Source organism: Argiope bruennichi, chromosome X2 (genome assembly GCF_947563725.1).
Source record: "Argiope bruennichi chromosome X2, qqArgBrue1.1, whole genome shotgun sequence".
Taxonomy (NCBI): Eukaryota; Metazoa; Arthropoda; class Arachnida; order Araneae; family Araneidae; genus Argiope; species Argiope bruennichi.
The window spans coordinates 44,380,850-44,391,061 of NC_079163.1; positions in this window are offsets into that span (position 1 = coordinate 44,380,850).

The following is a 10,212-nucleotide window of genomic DNA, read 5'->3' on the forward strand; positions in this document are numbered from 1 at the left end:
AAATATTTGACTTGCCCCTTTTTTCTGTTGCATTCTGTATAACGAGAGCTAATAATTCGCGAATATAAAATTCTATTAACAATTTTTCTCTCCGAAATCTGTTCTTTAAAGCTTTAATTGCCTTTTCATAGTTTTCGGATGTAGGAGGAAAATTTTCAATAACTTCGCGAGCTCGATTCCCTTGCACCATACACTGTAATAAATATTGAAATTTATCTTCCGGCGCCAAATCCTCATCAGTATGTATTCTTTGAAATTGGCTCCAAAATCCTAAATAATCCTTTAAATCGCCACCAAAATGAAATAATTCAATTTTTGATAGCCGCATTTTTCGCTATCCATTTGGTGATGAAATTACTGATCCAGCTATTCTGTCAGAACATATCTTATAGAAGAAATTTTCAATTTTTTACTCTCACTAAATCCATTTTTTCTCGATATTCTTCAATTTTACTATATTCGTTTTCAAAATCTTCATCTGTTTCGATTGTGTTCAAAATTATATCATCACAGTCTTTTAATTCACTGTAAATACGATCTAAAGTTAAACATTTCGTTTTTACAACTTCGCCATTTGGCACTTCTTTTTCAAATTCCTCCATTAAGCTATTTACAGTTTTCGTAAACGCAGTAAGAGCGCACTTTCGTTTTCTCAATATATCTTCCGCAGCCATTTTGTCAAGTTTAATTAATTAATTATTTATATATAAAACCACAACTAACCTGTTTCCATATCACATCCGAGGGTCACCAAAATGTTTTGTCCAAATTATAATGAAACAGGAGAGTTAAAATAATCCACAACCACACAGAACTTGACATCCAATTCGTTTGTTTATTTCAACTATTGCCCTTTCTATAAAACATAAATCTTTTTCTTTAAAAAATCGTTTCAGTACTAGTTGAGTTGTTTCATTTAATATTATGAATATCCCAGAACTTTTAATAAATTTTAGTTATATATATATATATATATATATATATATATATATATATATATATATATATATATATATATATATATATATATAATATGATCTTTTTAATCTTAGACTAGACTTAGGACATTTCAGCTCACTTACCAAATTGCTGCATAGCATTCAGAGAGATAACATTAGGGGGTTTAATGAACTTTGTTCCCAATTTCACATCGTATGCTGTTATATAATAATATACAATAATATGTGATAATCTTTCATTAATTATATTAAACATTTATATTTTTAATTACCTTCTTCAAATAATCATAGTGTTAGTAATTTGAATTTTGCAATAAGAACTCTTTTGGGATTTTGATTGAACTTTCTTTTGTATAGCTTTCAATATAATCTTTTCTCTTTCAATTCCTCAGCGTAGAAAATTGAATTTTCAATTTCTTAAAAAATTTAATCATTATTCGATAAAAAGAAGTGTAACCAGTTAAATATGAGATCATCTAAGAAAACATGTAATGGAAACATATATTTAAAACATAAATTAAAAAATAAAATATCTCAGAAGAAAATTGTTTATTATTATATTGCAGATATTGACTTAAATATAGAGAATACTTTGTTTCCCTTCGAACTTCGCAACTTTTTAAAACTTTTATGCTTTATTAGAAATAAAACATTTTGTATAAAATATTCAGGTCAAAAACAAACCGCAGCGCCACCGAGGAAATGAAAAACAGGAAAAGTTACGGAAACTCCAGAGGCATTTTATAGAAATTTTTAGAAAAAGTATATATAATACAACTGCTATAACATTACATATTAAAACAACATTGTCGCTATCCCGAGTTATAAAATAAAATATCATTCTACAATTAAGTTGTTCCTAAGTTTGTCAACATCCAAAAAATATTATCCGTCGAAAAGGATTTTAAAAACAGAAACTATAACATCTATATAATTTCAAATTCAAATTTTTATAAAAAAAATCAAAAGTGTTGCTGAACTTTTCACATAATTATATAACTGAAGCCATGATTACTTGTCAGTATAATTTCAGCTGTCATTCTGTAACCTTCTGTCTTCTTATTCACCTTAATGTACTAATTTTACTTTTCCTAAAGCCGAATAGATATTTTTTAATTTTAAGAATGTTTTTATTATTATTCCAAATTACACAAATTTTGAAATTCCTCAAGTACTATATCAAAATTGCCGCCTCTACCTTTTCCTCTCTTAAATCTTTTACTTTTGTTTTCCTTATGTAGAAAATCTTTAAAGATGTGAAGTTTGTTATAAATACAAATGTTATCCAAATCCCCGTAACCCTCTCCATTTAACTTGCTGTCAAGTCATTTTTTAATAAAGTTTTTAATAGCAGATTTGTGGCCATTTATTCGTTTATTTAGTTCAGTACTAGTCCCAAGGGACATCACCGGCTACGGTACACTCCTTCCCTAAAGAAGTACGTCCCGTCATCGATGGGACGAGCCATACCCCCACCTTTTCGTGTACTCTCCAGGGTGGCGAAATCTAAACACCATACCGGAAGCATCTCATACTCTTTTCGAGGTGCCCCCTGGGGGAAAATAAAGTGGGGGGGGGAGAGTCCCCTTTCACAAGAAATGTCAATGCCATTCCTTGCACTGACAAAAGGGTGTGATATTGATGTCACTTTTGATCTTAGTAGAGGGAACTTGTTTAATTTGCGTCATATAAAAATTATGAATAAACATAATATAAATTTAAAACTCTTTCTATGGATTCTTTTTTCCAAAACGCAATTAGTTCTTCTGAATGGGAACAAATCATTGCTGTTTGTTTTTTCTAATTGTAAAGGTGACGTTTCTATCTCGTTTGCAGTTCTCAGCCTCCATATTGATCAAAACAGTGATAAAATTCGGATTCTTCCCACTGAATTTAAATTGCTAACTAGTGAACAAATTAAATTTCAAAAGTTAAAAGAAGAATATTAAATTAAGATTATACTTTACGAGGACTGGCGCAGATTTGAAACTTTTAGTTTGAATATTCCATGGTTTGTTGTAACTGGTGAGATTGGTGGTATTTTTCTAATACTTCATCTCTCAAAGCAAGTGATGAGGGTTTCTTTCTGAGAAATTGGAACTAGAATTTTTTATTTATATTTATTTATTCGATTAAATAAAAAAATTATGTTTCATTATTCTCTTATCGTCAGTATCATATCAATGTACACGTATAGTAATATATGCCAGTAGGGCCCTCTGTCTACAGTTACACTGAAAAATCTGTTGGTTACGGGAATTTTTTAAAAATATTAGCTTTATTATTTTGAGGATTTTAACAATTTATAGCGATTTTACATGAAAATAGAAATAAAATGTAAGGTATCCTAATAAAATTTTAGATTTACACAAAGAATTGTAATGAGAGTATCAGAGAAAGAAACTGTTTTGTAATTTTGTAGAGAAACTTATTCAGTGCTGCTGAATATGAAGATAGCGAGTATGACGAGATGTAGTAACTGTGTTCATTCTTCCAACTATCAGATGCCCATCTTTTATAGCGTTATTTTCTCATAAGAATCTTACGAATAAATTATAGGCTATTTAACGTCCAATCAATCTTTAAGGTTAAATGTATTTTAGTTTCTTAACCAAGCAGTAATACTGACAAGCTTACATTATCTAAAATAAGAAATTCACCTTGTAATGAACAAATATATAAATAATAATTTGAAATACAGCAAAAATAATGTATCACATTGAAAAAAAAACGTAGTAGTAGCCAAAACAGCAGGGGTTTTAAAATATTTTATAGCTGAATGAAGCCTGTTATAATATTATTTAAATGCAAGTCTACAAAAAGTATTTTAGAAGTAGTGCGACAGAAAGACGTCCTCCTCCTCATGTAATGATAGTTTAAGAAAAATCATTGAAATGTAAATCAAAAACCTTTAATAAACATGATCGAATGATATTTTATAAACAAAACTACTCTTTTCTGATTTGAAAAATTGTTCAATAAATTGGTGGTATTGAAATATGGAAAAGGCCGATATTTTTCTGTTATATAAAGCATCAATCAGTACTACCCATATTTTACGTCACGCAGTACCGCGTCTGCTTTCCAAATTCTGTTTATTCATTTGAGGTGAATAACTTTGAACTGACGAAAAAAAGAGTTCTTTGACCAAAAAAAAAAAAAAAAAAAAACCTATTATGAATTATTATATATTTTGCTAATTGACGTATATTACTATGAAAATGTTAAGAGTCCTGTAATCCGGCAGATAGTATCAGAACAGAGAACTGTTAGGAATTAAATTTATAAAAACGCATTTATACAACAAAAACCATAGATTTTTTTTAGCAAACCATTGCTATAAATATTATGTACATAACATAGATTCCAAATTATAACTTATCTTGCAACAACACCTAATGAATATCATTAAGGGCCACCTCCAATGTTTTAAATCCATTCACCATTGCGAGTTACATAAGAGATGTTAGTTCTGGCACCATTATTACATTTCTTTGACAGCACGTCCATTTCAGACGACTTTTTAGAAAGATTTGCTTTCCAAATCAGTCGGTACTATCAACTTCTCCACTTGGTAAAATTATCTATAAATATATTTTAATTATTTTTAATGGTATTTAGATCAATGTGTAAAATGTATCATATTATGAAATTTAAGATGAATGCTTTAATGTTTCAGATTTGTGCAAAAGTATTTTATACATCGACTCAAGAATAATTTTTCAATTTTTATTCCGTTTTAAATCGAAATTTGGATGCTTGGGCTCTGTAATGTCAAACCTATTTAAAAAACAGAGACAAAAAGAAATCACTGTCACTTTTTCCTTTTATGTTATAAAAATAGAACAAAAAATAAAGGGTAGCAACTTTATTTATTTAATATTTATCACATAAAAACGATTGAAAAGTATTTGTTTTCATCTAAATTAATTAATAGGAATAAAATACTTTTATTTCATATTAAGTATGTGATCGCAGCGCCTCTTTTTAATAGACTTATCAAGTATCAATAATTTCAAATTTAAATTGTTGCTGTATGAGAGCTTTCTACGCCTATGTAATGGGACGACATCTTTAAATTGTTCTTTACGATTTTTAATTACATCACGGATTACTTATGAAAATTAATTTATCTTTTATATGATTTGAAGAAAATCACTCCATTGCAGAAGCTTAATCCCACTTTTCAAAAAATTTCACCACTTTTTAAAATTATACTTAGTTTTGAAGTTTATATATCGGTGGGAAAACAATTGATATGATTTTTCAATAATCGACTAATGTGATAGAACAACATTTCATACATTTTTCGCTCAAATTTTTTTCATAAAAAATATCAGGAATTGTTTATGAAAGTGAATTTTTCTTTTACTGGATTTGAAGAAAGTCACTCCATTACAGTATCATTTTTACACATGACGTCGTAAAAAGTAGTATTTTTTTTTAAGAAATTCTACCACTTTCCATAGATTAAATTTATTTCTATAATTTAAATATTGGTTGAAAGACCTCTTACAAATCCTTCACTTTGTATTATTGTTTCACACTCTTCATACGTGAAGCTATGTCTCCTATCATTCTTTTTAAAGGATGCTTTACATACCCCCGCCTCCCACAATCAACCTAAGTGATTTGGAAGGGTTAAAATTGCAATTTATTCTGCCAGAAGTAAAATATAATGTTAAATTTTACTCAGGGAAATTAACTAGCTCATAAAACATTTTCGGTTGAGAATCAGCTCCCACAAAATAAGTCGCATTATCTGTAAATATTTTTTAGCATTTACCACTTCTAACCATGACAAGTTTTAGAGTGGCAATCAACGCCTTCGAAGTTAATCTGACAAAATCTCAAGATGAATCCCTTTGGTGACAAAATATATAGACACACATGCATGAATAATATTAAGTACACTCCTTCTTTGGTTTTTACAAGCAATTAAAAATGGATCACACAAATTTAATTCAGTTACACTAAATAGAGGCAACTTATTTAAATCCAGTTACACTAAATAGAGGCAACTTATTTAAATCCAGTTACACTAAATAGATGCAACTTATTTACTCGTTCATATGGCAGATTTCCCATTATCTGTGACGACAAGATGGGTTTACATTTGAAGCACGTCACACAAAGATGTACTGTTTTTCGTGCTAAATCACTGCCATGTAATGGCCAAAATTTCGAATGTACATTTAGTAGTCCGTAACTCCCAATATGCAATAATTTTTTATGTACACTAGAAAAATAAATTTGATCAAAACCAACACTAATAACAATGCTTTTTTGATAACAAAAGAAAGGGAGGGATTGACATTTAAAAAATTATCTGTTTTGTACTTTCTTCCTAAAAGGGGCCTCTGCTCATATATAATTAAGGACATTTCAGCTTCAACTTCTTGAAGCTTAAAAAGTCCAAACCGTTTATTAGTGTTTCTGCAGTTATACACAAATTTATAAATATAAGAAACAACATTAATTATTTTGTCATAATTATTACTAATAGATAAGAATTCATCGAAAAAGCCAGAGTTCTTGTAGATCTCTTTATTCTCTCAGAAAAGTCAAAGGTATCAATAGAGGGTTTCCTCATACAGGATTCTTTCTCGCTTGGTATCAGACACTGTGTTTTGCGAACCACAGGTAGCAAATACTGGCTGGAATCATAAAACTGTGGCTCCATAAAAAATTCTGCTCTAGTACGTCACTTCTCGCTACTCATCAGGGAAACAGCAGTAACTCCAAGCGTCAGAATATCAGCAGGATTGGTTTTGATAGAGCCATAATACCAAGCATCTCGGTTAGTCAATTTTTGGATTTCGTTCAAACGATTTTGAACGAATGATTTCCATTTTCTGCTTGATCCTTTAATCCCGTATAACGCAACTTTTGAATCATACCAAAAATAGATATTATTTGATGCTTTACGATCAAGACCATTTTTGGTTTCATTTTCTAATCCAGAGAAAACATGAATTTCTTTGTCGGTTGAATTCAAAATAAATCTTGGAATTTTAATTTTGCTCAGTTCTGAAAACTCGCTACACCAATGAGACCACTCGTCTTTTTAATCAGATGGAAGCTCATCATCCCACTGTACTTTCATTAACCGTAATTTCTGCAATAAAAATTTTAATCTAACTGTAAATGGTATGATAAGTCCTAGCGGATCGTGAATTTTCCCAGATGTTCGAAGAATGAATCGCTTCGTATTTTTCTTCTACCGTAAAAAATATGCCAAATAAGTAGTTTCTACACTCAAACAATCATCATGAAGATCCCAATCTATTCCAAAAACCTTCAGTTTCGTTTCATTTTATTCATTTAAACACTGTGGATGAATGAGATAGTTTTCTTCTTTCAACTAATCATTAAAATCTCTATCGTTTGTCACCCATTTACGTAGATTCAGGCTAGCTTTATTCATAATTTCTTTAGCTTCATGCGAAAGTTCCAAAGCTTCTTTAGCGTCGTTTTCACCCGTTATGAGATCATCAACATACATACACGAATCAAGAGTTTCATAAACATCTGGAAACAAATTTCTAAGTTCCTGAATATGTAACTTTGTAGTTGCTGCTTGCAGTGGCGGATTTTGACAGCATGAAGCCACAGGCGCTAAATTATTTTGAGGCCCCCTTCTAAGTAAATTCTATTTATAACAAGAAAGTACACTCATGTTCAAAATTAAGGTCACAAAATTGTTTTTCAAAGTAATTCTAAAGGGCTACCAGTAAAATTTAAACAAATTATATTTTATATATTGTGAAGGGCTGGTAACACGATATTAACCGTTGTTGTGGGAAAAAAAAATGTTGTTTAGCATGCGTTTTTGTGGAACCACTGAAATTAGACCGTTTAGGCATCTGGAATTTTTGCCTGCAATTTTGTGAATATTGCATTAAAACAAAATATTTAACCTGTTTCCAGTGAGAATGAGTTCTCAAATCGTTTAGACGATTCCTTGAGATGGAGAGCCGTTGGCAGGCTTAAAGCTACGCAGTCTCGAGCGGAGGTGGTTCAATGGTTACAAATGGCACCGAAAGTGGTATCAAGGTTGTAGAATCAATTCCAAACAAGTGGTACTGCAACCAGGAAGGCTGGTCAAGGCCGTCGCAGAGCAAGACGCTTGCACAGGATCGCTATTTGGCATTAAGCGCACGACGGCATAGGACGACAACAGCTCCTCAACTTGCTCGTGACCTTGCTAATGCGTCTGGAAGAAGAATTTCCAGACAAACAGTATACAGACGTCTAGCAGAGAGGACCCTTTATGCCCGGCGACCAGTTAAGTGCGTCCCTATGACTGCATCCAACAGAAAAGCCCGGTTGTTGTGGTGCCGAATACATCAGTCTTGGGCACAGCAAGAATGGGGGCGTGTTCTTTTCAGTGATGAGTCGAGAATTACCACACAGAGTGACACTCGTCGAATCTTCATCTGGAGAGAGCAAGGAGCTCGCTATCATCCCTATTACGTAAAAGAAATCGACAGATTTCGTGGCAGAGGAATCCTTGTCTGGGGTGGCATAATGTTGGGCAGTCGTACACCACTGCACGTCTTCGATGCGGGTACTGTCAATGCACATCGTGATAGGGATGAGATCCTTGAAGCCAATGCGAGGTTGTTCCGGAGTGCTTTTGGCCCAGACTTCATGTTTATGGATGAAAACGCACGTCCACACAGAGCCCAGATCGTTGATGATTTTCTTGAGGAATAGGATATTCGACGTTTGGACTGGCCCTCGAGGTGTCCGGATCGCAATCCTATTGAACATGTTTGGGATGGTCTCAGAAGAGCTATTGCACAGCGTAACCCCCCCTCCTAATACCCTCCAAGAGTTAAAAGCCATGCTTTTGGAAGAATGGGATTTGTTGCTCTAAGCATTTATTGACGCCCTCATAAACAGTATGAAAGCTCGTTGTAAAGCCTGTATAGCAGTGCACGGTGGACACATTCCATATTAGACAGGCCTTCCCCGAGATAAATGCTTTATCTCTGATTCATAATGTAACACTTTTTGATATACCCTGTTTCTTAATTCCCAATTAAAATCTTTTCCATGTTGTTATGCGTCTATGTTCTTTCTTCCATTATAGTGTACCTCTGTGCCAAATTTCGTCGCAACACAATGAATAGTTTTTCATTTTTTGCAGATTTTATGTTTGTGACTTTAATTTTGGACATGAGTGTAATATAAATTAAACATATTTTAGTTTTTAATTTTAACTTTGAGCTTACTTTTTAGCAATTCCTACATTATATGTATATATCAAATAGATGAAAAAAGTTGCACCTTTTTTAATTAAAAAAAATGTTAACATAAAAAGAGATAAAATGACAATTCTATTCAGTAACTATTAGGAGAAAATATTCTTATTTACATTCCTTCCAAACCTTGAATCGGTATAAACAGTATCAACATCCTTTGACCAAAGGATTGAGTGGTATTTTCTATTAACAATGCAGATAATTATATATATAAATCTATATATATATAATTTTATCTTCTAAGATTTTTTAAATGACACTTAGAGAAATTTTAAAATAGTTCTTAAAAATATTATCTAGTTGAAACTCTACAAAACAGATCATTAAAAACATTTTCACCTTTTCTTTTAAAAAGTCCTGTTCTTAAAATTTTATGATATAAATTATAGAAAAAGGCATTCAACTCTAAAATAATGTAACGAAACAAAAATATATCACAAAATGCAATGATATCTAAATTCAGTTTATACACATACTTTCTGATATAGAAAGTAAAAGTAGTTTTATATTTTTGGATGTTGATGATAAAAATTATAATGCTAAATAATAAAAAGAAATTATATTTTTCTAGGAAGGACAAAAATATATATTAAATAATATTAAAATGATAAATGGTAACAAAAAACACAGATGCGAAAAATAATGGAAATAAAATTTCTACAAATACAGAAACAAGTATTGAAAACCTTAAAAAATTTAAAATATCAGTTTTCTTGGTTTTAATTTGTCGATAAGCTTTTCGTAATCTAATTCCTGTACTACCTCATTTTCAATGAATTATAGAGGAAGCTCATTTAAATGCGGTTAACACTGTTTTTCGTAAATAGCTCTAGCGCGTTTTAAAACTGAAAATGATCTCTCTCCACTTGCATTGCAAATTGGCATGGTGAGGAAAATTCTTAAAATTGTTTCCAAGTTGGAAAATGTTAATTGTAGGCCATCCACAATCAATTTACACATATCAATTAGGTTTGAAATTTTTT